The 21,047-nt window shown below is 55.2% G+C and overlaps 1 non-coding gene across 1 annotated transcript; it reads left to right on the forward strand.

The window, feature by feature from the left end:
• Window positions 1-19,769: 19,769 nt before the first annotated feature.
• On the forward strand, window positions 19,770-19,922 carry LOC129133437 (5.8S ribosomal RNA). Its single transcript, XR_008535976.1, has one exon. It is a non-coding gene; the product is annotated as a 5.8S ribosomal RNA (ribosomal RNA).
• The last annotated feature ends 1,125 nt before the right edge of the window (window positions 19,923-21,047 follow it).

The raw sequence follows: 21,047 nt of genomic DNA on the forward strand, positions 1-21,047 counted from the left end.
GCGGGCTCAGGGCATTTAATTATCCTCACTGCAGGAAAGCTTTAATTCCCATTGCTCAGCTCAAGTAGTTCCAAAATTTGCAAACTTCTCAAATTAACAGCAATGCCCAGAGAATGGCATTGGTTTTGAAGTTTGTTCCCATCTCAAAGCAGCAACACATATGCCTTAACATCATCCACTGGAAGTCCCTTTACAAAACATAACACTACAGAGAGGCCAAAAGGAAGGCCATTCTTTGGTTTGCAAACGGTTTTCGACGAAGGGATTATAATCTCCTAATTCTCTTAAGGAATAAAAGCTCTCAAGGAATGAAGACCACTCAGTGTTACAACAGTAACCCAACTAAATGAGGAGATGGCAAAAGGGCCGATCCTCCCCCAGTACAGATCTCTAAGTGGCCAATAAAGTACAGCTCTCCCCTCTTGTTCCCTGCAGGAGAAACAGGACCAGTAAAAGAAATAGTCACAGATATTCTTTCTGCCGTCCAACACCAAAGCTGTGCCAAAGCACAGATGCTGCCTTCAAACTGACTCAAATTCCAGCCCAGACCTCTCACCTTCCAGACAACTCCATCCCCAACGCGCCGCCCAACATCCACCCCCCCAAACACCCCCACAGAAGCCCGCAACAGCCCACCAGGACCCCCAGCTGTGCCCGTCCCTCCGCAGAGCTTTCCCAGCCTCCAGCAGAGCCCCTGGTTCCCTGCACCTGCCGTGGGATGGCACTCAGGAGGGTCTGCTCCAAGGCCTTCCCTGGCAGCAAAGCCAGGCTGCCAGGCCTGGGGTTCCTGGATCATCCTTCCCAGCCAGCCTTCCTGGGCACGGCTGTTCCATGGGCACCTCTGCGCTCAGCTCGGACTGCTCCACTCAGCCAGGGCTGCTGGGAAAGGATCCAGAGCAGCCGGGCAAGCTCTTTCCCCAGCTCCCTCTTCACTCCTGGGGGAGGTAGAACATCCCACAGGAAAGCAACTGGTGCCACAAGGAGTGGGCAGCATCAGGCAGCTCTGGGGAGGCCCCTCAGGACTGCTGTATCCTGAGGGAAGGCTGCTGGCCTTCCCCTGTGTGTATCTGCAAAAGCTTCAAATCAACATCCTCAGCTTCCAGGGCCTCTCTTGGCCAGCATCCTGACGTGGGTGCAGGGCTGCTGCCAGGCACTGCTGGGACCCAGCGGGACAGGACCGGCTGTCTCGTGTCCACGGAGCAGCCCTGACACAGCCAGGGCCATCCCGAAAGCAGACAAACGCTCCCGGCTCAGCAGAGAGGAGCAAGGAGCACTGGGCTGCGCTCAGCGTATCTCAGCTGGGCTCACTCCACCACATGCCCCCATTTTAAGGCTGGCTGATGCCCAGCTGCCAGAAATGCCTGCCTTGTTCTCTCCAAGATGCACAGGGAGAGCCAATGAGCAGGACACCTTGGGAGGCCTTTGCTGAGGCCAGGGACGCACCAAGATCAGCCAAGGCTCTCCACGCTGCCTGGCCCACACAGCCCAGCTCTGTGCTGGCCCTGGGCCACAGTAGCTGCCACCAAGCAGCAGGCAAATGCATATTGCCAAGAGTTGAAACACAGCAGACAGGAAAGATGTGAAAAGTGTGTGTGTAAAGGCCTTTTAATTCACAGCTCTCACAGAGAGCTTTGGGGCTCATGGCTGGACACAGATGCTCCTGCCCACCCTCTGTCCAAAGGGGGTAACACATCCTGCTGCAGGTGCTTGGGTTGGTTTCCACAGGTCCAGGCAGATGCCAAACCTGCTCTTCACTACCTTCTCCCTGCCCCACTGCCATGTGCAACAGGCCTCAAGGACTGAAAGGAGCACAGAGAGCCAAAGGGGGACACTCGCACCTGCCTCACTGGGAGCTCCCTGGTGTTGTTCTTCTATTATTTCTAGAGTCTTATATTGTTGTTATTAGATTTCTAAAGTCCATACCTCTTGGGTGTATTCTCATGGCTGCAGATCTTCACGGACTCCTTCTGCTGCATGCTGTTCTCTCTCGGGTCAGGGCTCCTCCAAGGCTCTCCCTGACTGGCTTACCCGCCCCCTTTTGTCCCGGTCATCTTCATCAGTTACAGCTGCAGCCCAATTAAGGACATCGCAGCTGCAGCCCATCGAGGGCAACCGGGACCTCTGGGGCAAAGCCTCTATACACATATTCAAATACATTTCCTCTACTATATTTCCCCCTTTGCTTTTACTTAAGTTAACAGTTACACAGATCTTCAATTACAATACATACATTTCTCCATGACTCACAGGTCATGTATAACACCCACATTTTCTCATGACTCACAGGCCATGTATAACCCACATAGCTCCTTGCTCAAAGGCCATACTCTTTCACAGCTCCCTGACCCAAAGGCTATGTTCCGTCGCAGCTCTTGGCCGCCACAGCTCTCGGCTGTCTTATCTTCTGCTAGCAACCACTTCAGCTCTTGGCTTTTCTGTCGCAGCTCTTGGCCGCCACAGCTCTCGGCTGTCTTATTGTCGTAGCTCTTGGCCACCACAGCTCTCGGCTGTCTTATGCTCTGCTAACTATCACGTCGGGGTCACCACTTGTTGTTCTTCTATTATTTCTAGAGTCTTATATTGTTGTTATTAGATTTCTAAAGTCCATACCTCTTGGGTGTATTCTCATGGCTCCAGATCTTCACAGACTCCTTCTGCTGCATGCTGTTCTCTCTCAGGTCAGGGCTCCTCCAAGGCTCTCCCTGACTGGCTTACCCGCCCCCTTTTGTCCCGGTCATCTTCATCAGTTACAGCTGCAGCCCAATTAAGGACATCGCAGCTGCAGCCCATCGAGGGCAACCGGGACCTCTGGGGCAAAGCCTCTATACACATATTCAAATACATTTCCTCTACTATACCCTGGGAAGCACTTTCCTTGAGAAGCAAGCCCCTTTCCTCCAAAGGTCTTTCCCCAAATGTGCAGCTTTCCTGGGGAGCACCAACACACCCTTAAGAAACACTGGCAAGGCTGAATGACTTCAGGTCCTTTCAGGACAGCCACTCCACCTCTAGTTCCTATTGCCCCAAGTGAGTTTCCAGGTGCAGGTTCAGAGGTGCAGCCCCAGGCCCTCCACAAACACAAGCTGCCCACTGCCTCTTCACCTGCCTCAACTCCTGCCTGCGCTCACGGCACCAAAACCAGGCTGTTCCTGGCCAGGGACCAGAGCCTTCTTCGTGCAGGATGCTCTTGCCAGCACCTTCCAGGACTGCTGTGCACAAAGAGCTTTTCATGCCCGCTCCCAACTGGCTTTGGAACGCAGAGCCCAACCTGGCTGGTTCTGCCACCAGCACAGCCCAAACGCAGGTGGAGGAAGAAGCAGCGGGGGCTGTTTTGTGGCCATGTCCAAGAGAGACTGGAAGGATGCCCTCCCTCTGCTCTCCCTTGGTTGGCTTTCTGGCTGGCTCTGAGCCTGGGGCTGCCGTTCCTCACTTGTGGGGAGCAGAAGCACAGCCGGGATCCCAGCACTGCCTGGCAGCGCTGCGGGCACCGGCATGGCTGCATGTCCGAGTCTCGGGCACCGTGCTGCTGCTTCATTTGCCCTTAGGCACAGCCAGAGCTCCCTGCTAAGACTGGATGCTCTCTGCTTCTGCCCTCTTCCTCATCCTGTGCAGGGATGGAGCGCTGCTGTGCTTTCAGGAAGCTATTCTTGAAAGCTTCCAGCATTCCAAGCTCCTTTGCCCTCCATGGATGCTTGCCATGGAAGCCCTCTCAGCTGGGTTCAGAGCATACTGAGGTTGGTTCTTCCAAAATTCAGGGGCTCCAGGGTGCTCAGCAAGATGTGGAACTGCACGGTGCTGTGGAACTGCACCTTCAGCACAGGGACCTTTCCAGCCTGACCTGCCCCAGTTCCTCTGGCTCTGTGCACAAAACACGGCGTGGCAGAAAACGGCAGCAGGGGCCTGTGTGTCCCAGGGCCCCGGATTTGCTTCAGCTCCACAGAGATGCAGGCAAAGTTAAAAAGCCAAACTGTTTATTAATGGAAAGCGAAGCAAAGGGATGAGCTGGGAGGTAAGAAAAGGGAATGGGCAGGGTCTGAGGGCTGGAGGGACGGAGCTGTCAACAGGCAGGGTGACGGCAGGAGCTACGGGAGCTTCTCACAGGCTCAGCTGTGCCAGGCATCAGCTGTGCCTGGAGCTCCAGTGGGAGATGCTTTGCTCTTCAGTGTCTCCTGGTGCTGTTCTTGGGAAACTGGTTCACCGGATCCTGAAGAGGCACCTAATTCTTCAGCTCTTCTGGCAAATTGGCTGTGAATATCCAGGGTACAGTGGGATGGACTAGTGTCTTTCCTTGGGACTTAAATGGCTGGAACAGAGAGGAAGAGAGCCACAGTCAGCACCCACAACTGCAGGAATCCTAGGAGACGCTCCTGCCACTGTGTGCTGCTTTGTGCATCACGGACATGATGTTTTGGGAGAGGCTGCTGGCAGGTTCCTCCGTGTCCGATAGGAAACCAATCAAGGGTTGGTTTTGGGAACTGATAATCTGGAAAGCTGTGCATGAAAGCCTCTGTGAAAAACACATGTTACAAACAAAATAAACTTGGGAACTTTCTCTTTTCCCTTCTGGCCGACAAAGAGGTAACACAGCTGACCCAGCCTAGGCCTGGCTGAGGTCAGTGAAGAAGTCAAGTCCCAGATGGGAGGGATGAGGAGATGCCTTTAGTTTTAGGCTGAAATCCTCTTGTAAATATAGGCAGAAGGACACTTTTTTCCCTATAAGACATGAAGGTATGATTCTAGGACAAGTTTGAACAGAGACGGAGAGAAGAGTGATGAAGATCCTGTGCCCCCAGGAACAGAAGAAGATCTCTCTTGCTAGAGATGGAAGATGATTTTAGAGATAGATAAAGAGAACCTTTGCCTTTGAACAGCTCATCTTTAGAACAGTACCCCATAAGTTGACACGGCACAGAAACACAGCTGTGGGAAAAGCTTGTGGAAAATGGGAGCGATTCCAGAATTGCAGATTTCCCTGCAGTGTGGCTGCTGTTGATGGAAATTGAGAGCCACGAGAGAACTGCTTTCTTGTGGACAATCTCCATAACATTAACAAGAGGGACTTTTCTCCTTAAGTGAGCAGAAGAGAGACTATTCTAGAGGTAGTAAAGTGACTCAAAATTTTGGTTTTGTCCCTTTACATTGTCAGTGGGAAAGAAAAAGTTGTAGGGGGAGGAGAAATGTTCTGAAGGTTTTGTTCTGATTCTTATTACTCCTTCTTTTAGTTCCTGTTAATAAATTTTTCTTCATACCCTTTTAAAGTTTGGAGCCTGCTTTGCCTTTCTCCTAATCCTATCTCACACAGAAAATTATGAACTACATTCTACTGGATGAACTGGTGATTAACCAGCACGGAACTTACCACACTAATTGGAACATTGGCCAGGAAATCATCCATTAGTGAACCAAAACCACTACACAGGGGTGTCTCACTCAGCTCTTGCATCGGCCAGAAGAGAGGAGGGGGCAAACGGGATCAGCCGCAAGACGCTGGCCACGAATCCCCCGGACCAGTGTCCCTGAAATCGCTCGCTGTGCTCTGCCAAGGCTGTAATAAGTAGCAATACGTTTGTTCATTCATTTAATCAATAGCTAAATAATTATACAATATCAAAGCAATATCTAAATAGCTAAAACCGCTTGATTTTAAATGTATAGCCACATATGGTTCACATGTGTTTGCTTGGCTTGCAGGAATCGTACAGTGCTTTGGGAATTCCATGGTAAAGAAAAGTTCACCTAAGAGGTCACAGAGGAGAGCTGTAATAACAATCCCTAAACTCACAAGAATTGCTTAGGCTTGCAGCAATCGTATAGTGTTCTGAAAATTCCACTGTATAGGTATGCCTTAGAAGGAAAAGTTCACTCAGCGGTTTAAAGAGGAAGACTTGGAGCCTTCATCCCACGACCACCAGAAGGCAGAAAAAGACCCCCTAGCAACTGAACGAGCAAGCGCAAAAGACAGACCACGTCATCCCTGGACCCGGGGGAAAAAGGCAATAAAAGGTGGACTTTGGGGATAGGAAGGGTGCAAGCCTAGAGGAGCGGAGACTCCCAGCTGCCCAGCACTGAACTTATGCTTATTCTTGCTTGCATAATAATAAATTTATAATTGTATGATCCTTGAATCCAGTGAATTCATTTATCACATTTCCTTCCTTCCTTCCTTCCTTCCTTCCTTCCTTCCTTCCTTCCTTCCTTCCTTCCTTCCTTCCTTCCTTCCTTCCTTCCTTCCTTCCTTCCTTCCTTCCTTCCTTTCCTTCCTTTCCTTCCTTCCTTCCTTTCCTTCTTCCTCCATCTTTTAAGTGATCTTGGCATTTTTAGATTATTTTAGAGTAAAAACTCACTGTCTAACATAGGTGATAAGTATTGAGAAGTTATTGTAAATAGTGTACACGTAGTTTTTAGTATAAAAAGATAACACCACACAGTTCCCCATGGTCCCTCACAGGCCCCTCATGGCTCCCTCACAGTTGCCCAAGACCCCTCACAGCCCCTCACTGTGGATGCCATGGCACAGAGAGAGAGAAACAGCAAGTGTTTCTCACAGCAGCTTGTGAGAATTATTAGCAAGTTGTAAGAATGTGAGAACTTCAGTATAAACAATCTGCAGGTGGTGTTCTTCTACTTCATCTTTCTCTTCTTCTCAAGGACGCTGTATAAAGAATGTTTTTGTTCACTAGCCAATCAAACAGAATATATCGTATGACTCTATAAAAACCGCACGGTTCTCTTGAATTCAACCTTCTTTTAGTCTTTCTGCAATACTGCCTCCTCCCTGTTCCTGTGTCATTCTGGGCGCAAGAGTGACACCTCACGGCCCTTCATGGCCCCTCAGGGCCCCTCACAGCTCAGGGCTCTTCATGGCCCCTGAGCCGCCTCCGGCCCCGCCATTGGCGCCGCTCTTTGCTGCTGGCCAATGGCGGCCCGAGTCTGCAGTGACGTCACCGCTCGCCGGGCAAAGGAAGGCCTGGGGCTGAGGTGCCCCGGGCTGGCCGGGAATGGGGTCCGGGGGTCCCCGGGCTCATGGAAACGGGAGATCCAGGGGCCGGGAGAGGAGGATACCCGGGAAAGGGGGTGCAGGGGGTGTCGGGGCAGGATAAGGGGGTGCAGGGGGTCCTGCAGCTGGGGAAGGAGATGCGAAGGGTCCCAGTGCCCAGGAATGGGCATTCAAGGGGGTCCCCGGGGGGCTCCCCAAAGCCCCTCCCAGGGGGCAGCAGGAACTGGCTCAGGAGCTCTGGGCAGAGAAAAGGGGGTGACCCCGGCTTGGGGGGGACATGGGGGACTCACCCACGCTCCCGGGGGGACACGACCCCCGGGGACCCCCCCCTCACCTTGTCCCGCAGGGGAGGCCGAGCCCCAGCCCAGGCAGACGAAGCCCCCGAGCCCCGGCAGCATCTTGAGGGGCGTGCGGGGCCGGGAGGGGCAGGATCCGGGAAAGGGCGGTGGCTGCCGGGTTCCGCGGCTGCCTGGAAACCACGAAGGCGGCGGCAGCGTCTGTGACAGCGGCGCGGCCTCAGTTGCCTGAGAACGCGGCCCTGGCTGCTTGTGCGCAGCCTGGGCTCCTGCAGGCGGCTTCACTGGGCGATTCCCCAGGGGAATTGTTCGCGGAGCATTGGCCTCTGCAAAGTTCCTGAGCGTGCAGAGCATTGGCCTCTGCAGAAAGTTCCTGAATTTCCTTTGGAGGTAAAGATTGACTCAAGTTGAACTTTTTGGTTTTGTCTCATCTGCACTCTGAGAGAGAATGCCAAAGGGAAATACAGGATAATGGGATAATGCCCGTCTTCTGGTGCAGCAGTTCAGTGGTCTGCACTGTCACAGACATGTTTTATGAAAAATCCTTTGGGTTTTTTCTCCTGAGAAGCTGAGAGACCTCAGGAACAAAATGTAAACAATGGTTATCTGCTGCTGTGGAATGCAACAGGTGCATCTGTGATTGGTCTCCTAGAGTTGTTTCTAATTAATGGCCACTCACACTCAGCTGGCTTGGACTCTCTGTCTGAGACACAAGCTTTTGTTATTCATTCTTTCTTTTTCTATTCTTAGCTAGCCTTCTGATGAAATCCTTTCTTCTATTCTTTTAGTATACTTTTAATAGAATATATATCATCAAATAATAAATCAAGAGTCAGATCCTCATCTCTTCCCTCATCCTAAGACCCCTGTGAACACCACCACAATGCACAGCTGAGTGGATGAACAATATATGCTCTACTGATTGTGCTTTTTTTTTCACTGAAGGAATGCAACATTTTCTAAATATACTGCTCTATACTTTTTTTTCCCGTCTAGTGGTTGCTTAAACTGCTTAAAGGTGAATGAGGTCTGTTGAAGTTTCATCAAGTTTCAGTGGGTTGTTATCATCTGGTTATTACAATTATTAGGGAGAGGCCTGTGAATTGAGGTGCAAATGAGACCATATGCCAAAATCAATAGTCTGGATTTTATGTAACAGTAAATGTGAGGAAGAGAGAGAGAAAGGAAAAGAAAAAGAAGCGGGGGGGTGGTGGGGGGGGGATGGGAGGTTGGGAAGAAGGGGAAGAAGGAGAGTGACAGAGACAGATGCTAAGTGAAAAACATCACCATTCCATGGATCCCATTGGCATACCATAAAATCCTCTTCTGGTCTTCTCTGTGGGGAGGTCTCGCCAAATGTAAGACTCCAATGGATTCCTGCAGATTTGGGCAAGGTGGGACCTCCCAGGTGCCTCCCTGGGGTGGGGCAAGTTGGACTCTGTCTATTGCTACTTTCAAATAATATAAAATCTTTAGCATCTGTCTGTCCTTTGAGTCTGCCATCAATTGGCTTCTGGATTTTCAGATCTGTTGTGTTACTTTGCGTGCCCTGCAGTCGTCTGGTGCAAGGCCTCAGGAATGGGTCTGGGGGCACTGTGGAGGTCTTTGGTGGGAGGTTTGTGTGCAAACCTGGCCTCAGCAGACGAGTCTGTGGCTATGACTTGCCCACCTTGAAGCCAGACAGAGCTGATTTTCAGGACAGCTGCTGGGTTTGGCTTTGTTGTGGATAGGTTTTTCTCTGCAGCCTTGTTCACTCCTCCCCAGCCCTGAGCTAATGGGACAATAGTGTCACCTTTGTCTTGTCTCAAGTTCCCTTCGGCAGCTTAACTCACAGTGCCAAGTTCCAGTCCAGAGGCATTTTCAGGGAAGGGTGGGCTTGGGTGGTCGCAGCCTCTTTATACAGTTTTGTCCCAATGGGCAGAAAGTCCTTTCTAACAATTTTTAAGCCATTAGCCATAACATTCCAGTCTCTCCCAAGTCCTGTGAGGACCAGCTGGGAGATCAGGGGTGCTTTAGCTAAAAGAAGAGGATATCCGCTCTTGCTATTTTGAAGTAATATTTAGGCTGCAGCTTTGTCTGTTCTAACTATTCTTAATGTTCAGATTTTTAGCTCCAGGTTTCAGTATGATCCATCTTTGAATTGCACAAGGCAGCCCTATAGTTCAAATAAAGTCCAACTAGAGGCCTAACATACTAGCTACTTAGACCAAACAAGCACTTAGCTACTTTCAAATCATAGAAAATTTTTAGCACCAGTATATGCCTTGAATCAGCCATGAATTGGGTTCTGGATTTTCAGAGTTCCATTGTTGCTTCTTCCAGTTTTGTTGAGGCATTGTCACTCATCTGGGAGATCCTGCCTTCAAAATGGCTTCTGGATTCCCAAAGAAGACCTCGACACCTCGTCTTTTGTCCAGGGAAAGACTGACATCTTTCACTGTAAGTACCCACTGGGCTGTGTTAAGGCTGCAAACTGCCCTGGTGTCCCTGCTCTCCCTGCCCCCGCTTTAGTGCAAGCAAGAAAATGCTTTAAGTAGGTAATAAGCAGAAATATTCTAGTAAGGCTACGAAACGCAAGTAATAAACAACACAATTATCAAGGTTTCTTTTGAGATGAACAGAGAGGGGGAATTGTGGGAATCTACAAAAGCAGTGGGTTTTGGGAAAGCTGCAAAAGGCAGCCTCAGATACAGTAGAACTGTGATTAGAGCTAAGCAGCTGCCATGAGATAGGTCAGCAGAAAAATTATTTAAAAAGTAGAAAAGCAAGGACAAATAGAACAGTGGTCTGTGTATTAACGCTTGTCTAGAATAACTGCCTAAGCTACAGAAAAGTTTATCTAGCAAGATATTAGGAGGGTTAAGGCTTAATAATGGAGCTCTGTGCATTGTGCTTTAAGGCTTACAAGCAGGTATTGTATTCAAAATAAGCAAGCATTGTTTGAACCAAAGGTACGTGTGCTTATAGTGGTTGGATAGAACTACTGTCAATGTGCTTTTGCTTTGTGTGATTGGTCAAGAAACTTATAAAGGAAGTTGTAACATTAAGTTCTTGGTCTGCTGCCTGGGATGTGAGCTGCTGGCATCTTCCCATTGTCATAACCATGTAATGAGAGTGATGCTGGAAAATAAAACAGCTCAAGGCAGTTCCACAGCAGCCCTGTCCCGTTTGTGATTTGTAAATAGCCCCCTGCTGGTGTCAAGACCAAGCTGCCCTTGGGCACCTGAGCATGTTGGGGGGGAAGCTCAAACTCTGCCCAAAGCCCTGTGAGACAGGGCTGGTCCCAGCTGGAAGAGCTTCCAAAGCAGCTGTTCTCTCCCAGCTCCTGTGTGGGCACAGATCCAGCCCTGCAGACACAGTGTACAGCCAAGCAAGTTATCTGCTGCAGCACGTCCAGAAGAAAATGTCTCAGCACCTTTGTGTCCCAGATATCTTGTACGAAAAATCCTTTCCTTAGGATTTTTCCTCCTGAGAAGCTGAGAAGCCTCAGGAACAAAATGTAAACAATGATTATCTGCTGCTGTGGAATGCAACAGGTGGATCTTGGATTGGCCCATGTTGGAGGTTGGTAATTAATGGCCAATCACAGCCCAGCTGGCTCAGACAGAGAGTCCAGGCCAGAAGCCTTTGTTATCATTCCTTCCTCTTCTATTCTTAGCTAGCCTTCTGATGAAATCCTTTCTTCTATTTTTTTAGTGTAGTTTTAATATAATAAAAATCACAAAAAAATTAAATCAAGCCTGCTGAACCATGGAGTGAGATCCTCGTCTCTTCCCTCATCGTAAGCCCCCTGTGAACACCATCCCACCTTTGTTCTGCAGGATGGTGGAAATCTTCCTGTGCTGGGAATTGTCCCCTGATTTTGGTTTACCATGTGTTGATGGTATCTCTCCCAAAGGAGTTGGCTTCTCTTGAAAGCTCTGGATTGGTAGGAATCTTGAGGGCTGTACAGTTCTTTCCTGCTCCCTGGAGCCAGGGCCACAAATGTCCCTTGGTGTCTGGAGCTCACTTGACTGAAGATGCCCCACTGCTGAGGCTCTGTCCAGGAGATCCCTCTGTTTTCTTCTCTGCAGGGGTCTGTGAGCCCAGAGAGAGAAAACAAATGCTAATTAACAGAGAGAACTACAACTTGGACACATTCCTGTGCTCCTCACTCTTGGTGCAGCGTTCCTTTCTTGCCTCTCTTGGACTCACCCAGCAGTGATATCTCCTTGCTGTGAGTTCTCAGTGCTGTACAGGGATGGAGTCAGGGCAGTTCTGAGAGCTCGTCCCCCTTCTTTGAAAAGGTCACTGCCTCAATCCAATGAACCTAAAGAGGAAAGAAATGCCCAAAGAGCAGAAATCCCCAACCATGTCACATGCAATCACGGAGAAGCTGATGGGACAGAGCCATGTGGTTGGAGTATGTGTATTGCACTCTGTATTGTTAATTTATTGGTGCTGAGTATTTCAGCAAGCAACTTCCAGGGCTTCCAGGACTGTCCTGGACAATGTGACCACAAATTGTTCACCAGTGCCACTTGTTCAAGAAAAGCCTTTCTGAACAAGCCCCAACTCTGAGGCTCTAGCTGGTTTATTTTTGCCTTTCAGCTGCTTCCCTCTAAGTTCCTGTGGGAGAAGTTTCTCAACATGAAGAAGAAGGCCAGCAGTGGCGGGAGTTTTCTACCCAGAATTGGCCCATGTGTAGAGCTGGGGAAGACTGGTCCAAAGGTAGCCTTTTCCTGCTCTTCTCCTTTCTGTTTGATGGGAAGTTTGAAGAGGGTGTGTGCTTGTGACAGGCTTGCCTCCAGCCAAATACCTCAGTGTGCAGGTGCTGTTGTCATTGCAAGCTGCTGTTAGAGGTGGGCTGGGAGTCCTGATCTGCACTAAGCCAATACAAATAAGCTCTGCTGAAGCTGCCTAAGTGTAGCTGCCATTGCTGAAACAATGGGGGGAAGGCTGGGGACACAAAGGCACAGCATTGCCATGTGCCATTCTCCTGCTGAAGGAGCCACCTCTTGCTTTGGTGTGGTCACCATGAAATGCTCGGAGTCACAGGATTCCCTCTGGAGTGGCAGCGTTGGCCTTGGAAGGCCGAGGACCTGCAGGAATGACTTCAGCTTTAACAAAACAAATTGCTTTTATGCTTTGGGCTGGAACAATGTGTTGGACCCTGAGGGGGTGTTAGATTTTGCAGGCTGCCAGATGTACAGGGGACTGGCCCTGGGCAGAGGGGAATGGATGTGCTTTATCTGGATCAGTGCCTTCTTGGAGGTGCGTTTAAAGCTGCTTTTCTGGCAGGACTGGCTCAGTAGAAAGCACAGTCCCAACGAGGAGGTGACTGAGGTGGGCTGTTGTTATGAATGAGGTCCCTATATGTCTAATTTAATAAACCAACATTAGAATTGAGCAGCAATTTTAATTGAGCAGCAATTTTATATGAAATCATGCAATCAAATATAATCAAGCAGATACAAAATAATTTGGCAGTGGTTTGGATAAAGCATAAGCAAAACCAGTCAGGATACAGGGGGGTTTTCTCACCCTGCCTCCCATTCAAAAGATAAAGAATCCAAACACAACTTCTAGACTGGATGCTAATACATATTCATCAATAATTTTCTGTCAATCTCCTCCTATTTTTGATTCTTGAAATCTATGTCCTTTGAACAACCTCACAAGCTGCACATGCACCCCATGTCTTGTGTTATAGAAGCCAGCATTATATTCCAAAAAGAAGCCCTATTATTTCATCGATACCTGGAATCATCCCAATTTTGTCCATTTCAAGGCAGATTCTTTCATTATCCTGAGGCCTATTGCCTTTTGGGATGTTACTTATCTCAAACTACATCCTGCATCCTGTTTTCTCATGAACATCTGAAAACATCTATTTTGTGACACTAGTTCCATATCCTTTTCCTCGATTACTTTTGAACAAATATTTTCTAAAATATTTAAAATATAGTTACAATCGTTAGCACGAATCAGATTCATCTATCCCACCGTTGAGCAAGAAATTGGCAGCAAGAGCCATGTAATACACTGGTTAAGGATTGCCCAGACAAAGCAGGGGAGAGTTTTCTCCAAGCAATGCCTCTGCTCCAGAATCATTTGCTGTTGTTTTGGGCCTGTGGGTTCGCCTCGGCGGCGGTGGTGGTCCTCAGCCTGTGTTGTTGAAGCCGTCGCCCTTCCTCGGCCTTAAGCCGGGGACCCGCGTTGTGGCGGGCAGAATTTTTTGGCCTAGTTTTTGGTTTTTTTTTTATGGGCCCGGCACCCGACGGAGAGCCCCCCCGGACTGGTCCTGGGCGAGGCGGCAGCGCCTCGCCTACCTTGGTCGTGGCTGAGCCGCTTATGCCAGGTGGGGCCGGGTTTGCCGCGCCAGCTCCGTTGCTTTTTGTTGCAGCGGGCGGAGTTGGGGGGGCGCCCGCCAGGCCTCCGCGGGCCTTTTTATTTTTCTCTCGCGGCCCTAAGCCGCGGCACCGAGAAGCGTTGCGACGAAGGCGCGAGCGGGATGCCGGTGGGTCCGTCGTGGGGAGGCAGTGAGGTGCGTACCTCGGCCCCCTCCCCCCCACCCCAGGCCCCTGGCCCCGCGGCCCCCGTGACTAGCATGGGTCGTTGTGAACGCGCCTCCGTGTGCCTTTTTTGTCGTGCCGTCCCCTGGCTTTTTTTTCCGGAAGGAAAAGCCAACCACCGCCACGAGGCCAGGAAAAAGCCGTTGGTCTGTGGCGCCAGGTCGGTGGAACTTTTTCTTGCATGCTCGGCCAGTTTCCCTGGGCCGGAAGGCGGGGGAGGGCCGCCGAATCCCCTCCCAGCCCAGCAGGGGCCGGTCCAGTCCCGCCGTTGCCTAGCCTAAAGGGGAGCCGTTGTTGGCTGCGGGCGGGTGGCAGCACCCCCCGCGCTCCTCTGCTGCCGCGAGCGATGCGATCCGCAGGTGGGCTGGGCGGCCGTCGTCGTTGTCCCAGGACCATGGCCGTGGGGTCCTGGTCGCCGTTGGCGCAGCTCCTTCCCAGAGCCGCGCCTGATCGATGTGGCTTTTCAGGTGGCGTCAGAGAGGGCCCCCGGCAGGCCGGCTCTCCTTCCAAGGCTTCTCTTTCACGGGGAAGCCACAGCGGGGGGGGGTCCGGTGCTCGGGCAGGGCGGTCTCCTTTCCAATTCGCTTCCTATCACAGGTGAGGTGTCGCCCCTTCCGATGGCCTGGGGAAGGGCGTCTTTACCGTCCCAAGCTGTGTGATGGCCGTGTGGCCCCGCGAGCTTTCAGGTGTCGTTAAAAATCCACAAGAGGTGCCGGTGCCGGCCCCGGTCCGGGTAGTGCCCGTGTGGGTGCCAGCCACGAGCAGCGCCGGGCGGCGGCGTGGCTGGAGCTGAGCCGCGAGAAGGGAGAGAGGCAAGAGAGAGGGTGAAAGTGCCCGAACCTGATGCGGCGCGGACGCGGGTGGAACAGAGCCCGGTCCATGCGCTCCTTTGCCGATCCGCCACCTGCTGCAGAGCGACCCACCCAGGCTGAAAAGGGGCCTTGGTGTCCGGGCCGCGCCCGCCTCGTCGGGTCGCTGCCTCCTCTAGCACAGCTGGTGGGGGGACGGGCCGGGACAGGGTTTGCTCCCTGTGAGCAGGGCCCCGCTCAGCCCAACCTCGCTGACGGCCGGTCGCTCACCCGGGACCTTTCGGTGGGCGGGTTTTTCTCAGCTTTGGTGGGGGGGCGGGTCACAGCTGAGCCCCATTCCGCGCGCTGTGTGTGTCATTTCAAGCGTGAGGCCAAGACTCGAACCGGGGCGCGGGCCCTGGGAAAAAAAGCAAGAGAGCGACGCCGGGCTGCGATGCAGCTGGCCGCCGTCCCTGCCGCCGGCGCCTGTCACCGCCACGCCACCACCCGCTGCCGTGTCTTCGTCCGCAATGCCACTCCCGCGGGTCAAAGCGGCAAAAGGAGCCCGGGGCGGTCGGGGTTTGGTGTGGGGCGAGTTTGCCGGCGGGCCGGGCGCGTCCAGGCGCTCCGTCCGGGCGCTCGCGCGACGCTTTGCGGCGTCGCCGTGGTTGGCAGCTACCTGGTTGATCCTGCCAGTAGCATATGCTTGTCTCAAAGCTTAGACCATGCATGTCTAAGTACACACGGGAGGTACAGTGAAACTGCGAATGGCTCATTAAATCAGTTATGGTTCCTTTGGTCGCTCCTCTCCCACGCCTTGCATAACTGTGGTAATTCTAGAGCTAATACATGCCAACGAGCGCCGACCTCCGGGGATGCGTGCATTTATCAGACCAAAACCAACCCGGGCCCGCCCGGCAGCTGTGGTTACTATAGATAACCTCGAGCCGGTCGCATGCCTCCGCGGTGGCGACGACCCATTTGAATGTCTGCCCTATCAACTTTCGATGGTACTGTCTGTGCCTACCATGGTGACCACGGGTGACGGGGAATCAGGGTTCGATTCCAGAGAGGGAGCCTGAGAAACAGCTACCACATCCATGGAAGGCAGCAGGCGCGTAAATTACCCACTCCCAACCCGGTGAGGTAGTGACGAAAAATAACAATACAGGACTCTTTCGAGGCCCTGTAATTGGAATGAGTGCACTTTAAATCCTTGAACGAGGATCCATTGGAGGGCAAGTCTGGTGCCAGCAGCCGCGGTAATTCCAGCTCCAATAGCGTATCTTAAAGTTGCTGCAGTTAAAAAGCTCGTAGTTGGATCTTGGGATTGAGCTGGCGGTCCGCCGTGAGGCGAGCCACCGCCTGTCCCAGGCCCTGCCTCTCGGCGCCCCCTCGATGCTCTTAGCTGAGTGTCCTGCGGGCCCGAAGCGTTTACTTTGAGACAATTGGAGTGTTCAAAGCAGGCCGGCCGCTGGCATACTGCGGCTAGGAATAATGGACTAGGACTCCGGTTCTATTTTGTTGGTTTTCGGAAACGGGGCCATGATTAAGAGGGACGGCCGGGGGCATTGGTATTGTGCCACTAGAGGTGAAATTCTTGGACTGACGCAAGACGGCCTAGAGCGAAAGCATTTGCCAAGAATGTTTTCATTAATCAAGAATGAAAGTCGGAGGTTCGAAGACAATCACATACCATCGTAGTTCCAACCATAAACGATGCCGATTGGCGATCCGGCGGCGTTATTCCCATGACCCGCCGGGCAGCTCCCAGGAAACCCAAGTCTTTGGGTTCTGGGGGAAGTATGGTTGCAAAGCTGAAACTTAAAGGAATTGACGGAAGGGCACCACCAGGAGTGGAGCCTGCGGCTTTATTTGACTCAACACGGGAAACCTCACCCGACCCGGCCACGGACAGGATTGACAGATTGAGAGCTCTTTCTCGATTCCGTGGGTGGAGGTGCATGGCTGTTCTTAGTTGGTGGAGCGATTTGTCTGGTTAATTCCGATAAGGAACGAGACTCTGGCATGCTAACTAGTTACGCGACCCCCGAGCGGTCGGCGTCCAACTTCTTAGGGGGACAAGTGGCGTTCAGCCACCCGAGATTGAGCAATAACAGGTCTGTGATGCCCTTAGATGTCCGGGGCCGCACGCGCGCTACACTGGCTGGCTCAGCTTGTGCCTACCCTCCGCCGGCAGGCGCGGGTAACCTGTTGAACCCCATTTGTGATGGGGATCGGGGATTGCAATTCTTCCTCGTGAACGAGGAATTCCCAGTAAGTGCGGGTCATAAGCTTGCGTTGATTAAGTCACTGCCCTTTGTAGACACCGCCCGTTGCGACTACAGATTGGATGGTTTAGTGAGGTCCTCAGATCGGCCATGGCGGAGTCGGCCACGGCCGTGCAGGAGTGTCGAGAGGACGGTCGAACTCGACTATCTAGAGGAAATAAAAGTCATAACAAGGTTTCCATAGGTGAACCTGCAGAAAGATCATTACCGGTGGGGCTTGGCCCTGGCCGCGTTGTGCCGGGCCGTCTGGCTGGCTGCACGCGCGCGGTGTCACTCGCGCACCCGCTCTGTTCGCACGCTCGGCCCCGACCGCCGGCCCCAGTCACCACCAGGGGCCATACGCCCTTCCCCTTCGCCGCGCGCCGCAGCCCCAGAGAGAGAGAGACCGGAGGCGTGCAGCACCTCCCGGCGGGGGGGGTCGGAATTGGGAGAGGGGAGTAAAGCCGCTCGGCGCGGCGAAGCGCGCCACGTGCGCCTGCCACCGTGCACGTGGGCAGGGCTCTCCCCACGCTACACCGCGCGTCGTGGCCAGGTCTAGAAGCACGGCACGCTGGCCGCTGTTGCGGCGGCTTGCCCCCCCACCCCCCACACCACCCCCCCTACCCTGGCCTTGCGCCGGTCTGCCGCCGGTTCATCCCTGCCAGAGAGCGGGGGCGTGGCCGTGGGCCCCCAAGCCTCTCGCCGCCGCGGCCGGAGCCCCCGAACGCCAGTCACCGGCGTGCCACGTGCGGGCACCCTGGTGCAGCCCGAGTTCTCCCAAGCTTGGCTCTCCTCGGTGTGCGTGCGAGAAAGCCACACGGGTGCCTAGAGGGAAGGGTGCTCGGCACGGCCCCTTCCCGGAGGCGCGCCCATCCCTTCCCTTGCTGCTTCGCCCCTCGAGTGACGGCTGACCCTCCGGCTGTGGCACCCATCGGCAGCCAAGGTGGAAAGGGCTAGGGAGCTGGGTGGCGGGGGGGCACCGAGCCACAGCGGTTCTCTTGGGCGCACAGCGCCGGGCTACCGAGGGAAACCCCGGGCTCCGAGAAGGACATGGCGGTGGTGGCGGCAGATGTCGGGCGCGCCCCCGCTGGTGCATGCTCCCCCAAAGGCAGCAGCAGGGGAGGCACCCCGGTGGGGCCATGCAGGTCGTTTCCCTTGCCCTGGGGCCAGGTATCTAGCGCTCCGCGGCTCGGCGGTCCCCCCAGTTTTTTTCCCTTGGCGTCGTCAAACGCGGCTGGTTTGTCGAAAGGGGCTGGAGGGGCCAGGTGGCAGTTTGAAGACTCGGGTGGCTCAGCGTGGCCCGCCGTGGTGGCTGCGGTGCCGGCGGTGGTGGCAGCAGGCATGCCGGGCGGTGGCCGTGCGGGGTGCCACTGAGGGGTGGAGAGCAGCTACTCCCGCCGATGCCCTGTGGTGGTTGTCCCGTTGCCACCAGCCACGCTCCTCCGTCGCCGTCGTTGTCCCGCTGTGCACTGCGGGGGTTAACCGTGCCACGCTGGGGAGGGGCGCCCTGCCCCCCCCCCTCCGTGGCCCACAGGGGCCGACCTGCTCGCCTCGCCGTAATGGGCGACACCGGCAGAGAGCGCGCCCTCTCTGCCCTTCCTCAGCTGCGGGGTCGCGGCCGCCAGGGCCCACCCGCTCTCTCTCTCCTTGGCCCACCGCCTCGGTCTCTGGCGCGCGTGGCGCCGCATCCGGCACCTCTCCTCCCCTTGACGGCCTTTTCTCCTTGAACGCGCACCAGCAGCGCCGTGGTCCGCCTGCCGTCCCCTGGCTTGACTGCCTGCCCGCTGGTGGGGGCAAACGCTCGGCGGGCCCTCCGGTGGCGAAGGCCTGCGAGCGCAGGCGACCCCGTGCTGAGCGGCCGCGGCGCCGCTCAACGAGTGTCCCTCCCTGCGGAGACAGTCAGCCGGAAGGTGCTCGCCAGCGGCCGGCGGCGGTCCCATCCCGGGCCCCGCTCGTCGCATCCTCCATCGCCCTTCCTGGACGTGTGTGGGCTGCAGGAATGCATGTGGGGTGGCCACGGTGGCGCTTCTCGCTGCTCAGTCTCCGTGTGCAAATGAGGAGTGCGGGCCTTGCCCCCTGGCTCAGCACCGTACCACCTTAAGCCGGGCGCGTGCCCGAGGTAAGGGGCCCCGGCGGTGCGACACGGTGGTGGCGGTCCCGGGAGTGTGGCCCCGGCGGCGGCGGGATCTGCTATCCGGCAGCCCTCGGGCGCCGGCAACACCGGCTTGTGTCTCGGTGGCACCCACCTCCGGGGCCGGCGGTGGAGCACGTCCACCAGTTGCTCGCCCGCCCGGTAGGGGAGCAGTCCTGCGGGAGGCGCGCCAGGAGGGGCCGGTCGTCATCACGTGCCATCTCGAGCCGGGGGAAGGCCATGCAGTGGGGGAAGAGAAAAGCCGGCTGCACATCGGTGCGGCGGTGCTCCGCGAGGCCTGCGGCTTCGGGGGCCGAGGGACAGCCGGCGTGTGCGGCGGCCGATGGCCGCGCGCCCCCAGCCGCGTGCCGTGTGTGTTGTGCATGTCGTCCCGTGAAAGCGAGAAGCGGGCGGGCCACCGTGCCCTCCCGCATTCCAGCACGCGCTGCCTGGCCCTCCGCACGGAGGCCGGGCCAAGCCTGGGTGCCTGGGCTGCCTCCAAAGGATGGCGTTTGTGAAGTTGGTGTCTCCCCTCGCAGGGGGAGGTGGTCGGGGGCGCGGGCTCCCCCACCTCTTGGCCAGCCTTCAGAGCGTGGGTTGCTCCAGTTGTTTTTTTTTCCCCTTCCGTTTCTGAGTGCTCGTACGGTCGAAGCCAGGCGCGCGCCCCCGCGTCCTCGGCGCCAGAGTAAAAAAAAAGGGGCCGCTCGGCGTGAGCAGTGCCCAAAAGCCAGACAACTCTTAGCGGTGGATCACTTGGCTTGTGCGTCGATGAAGAACGCAGCTAGCTGTGAGAATTAATGTGAATTGCAGGACACATTGATCATCGACACTTCAAACGCACTTGCGGCCCTGGATTCCTCCCGGGGCTACGCCTGTCTGAGAGTCGCTTGACAATCAATGGCTGTCCGGGGGCCACGCCGGCAGCGCAGCTGGGGTCACCTCGTAGGCCCGTCGCCCGGGGCGGGCGGCGGCGGTGGTGGCGGCAGCAGTGTCCCGCCGGTGCCCGGAGGGAAGGCGGTCAGGGGTTCGGCAAGGGAAGCACTTCCCTAGGCGGCCTCGATCCCTTCCCTGCAGTCCGGCGGGCGTTGTCGTCATTGCGGTCGTCGTTGTTGTCGCTGCGCAGCACCTTCGTCCCCCTAAATGCAGACTCAGGGAGCGCTCTGTAGCTCCCCGCTCCCGGAGCGAGCCGCTGGGGTGGAGCTCGTCCTCGCCGGGACCGTTCCGCGGATGCGGTAGCGCGGTGGCCTGGGGAGAGTGAGAGACAGCATCGAAAGGCGCCGCCGAGGGCCAAGAGAGAAAGAAAGAGGAGGGCGAGAACGGGAGGCGAGGCATGGCCTCGCCCCCAGCGTCCCCCCGCACGGGCGGCTGTCTGCTGGTGGGAACCGCGGCGGTACCGTGCCATGCTGCCGCGCGTGCAAGGCGAGAGCACCAGGGACGGGGGTTCCGACCCCCTCCTTCCTTCGCCCGCCTCCTCCTCTTCTGTCGCGGTCTCAGGGCGCGCCCAAGGGGCGCCGTCGCTGCTCTCTCTCTCCCTGCTGAGGCCGTTGCGCATGCCGCCGCCTAGCCGGTCCTCCTGCGCGGGGCCATCTCTGCCGCGCTCCCTTTTTGGTTCTCGTCTCCGGGATGGGGCTCTCCATATCCTTGTTGCTCGCTCGCGCGCACATGCACTGTCTCTCTCTCCGGCTTCCTCTGGGAGCGCGGAGAGGAGGGAGGGCGGGCAGCGTAGCGGGCAGGGGAGACAAGGCGGCCGTCTCTGTGCACGCCCCCGCGCGCAGCGCGGCCGAGCTTTGGGCTTGCAACCTCAGATCAGACGTGGCGACTCACTGAATTTAAGCATATTAGTCAGCAGAAGAAAAGAAACTAACAAGGATTCCCTCAGTAACGGCAAGTGAAGAGGGAAAAGCCCAGCGCCGAATCCCTGCCCCGTGGTGGAGCGCGGGACATGTGGCGTACAGAAGCCCCCCTCCCCAGAAGCGCTCTCAGGGGACCCAAGTCCTTGTGATCGAGGCCG

Source organism: Agelaius phoeniceus, chromosome 7 (genome assembly GCF_051311805.1).
Source record: "Agelaius phoeniceus isolate bAgePho1 chromosome 7, bAgePho1.hap1, whole genome shotgun sequence".
In the NCBI taxonomy this organism is placed as follows: domain Eukaryota; kingdom Metazoa; phylum Chordata; class Aves; order Passeriformes; family Icteridae; genus Agelaius; species Agelaius phoeniceus.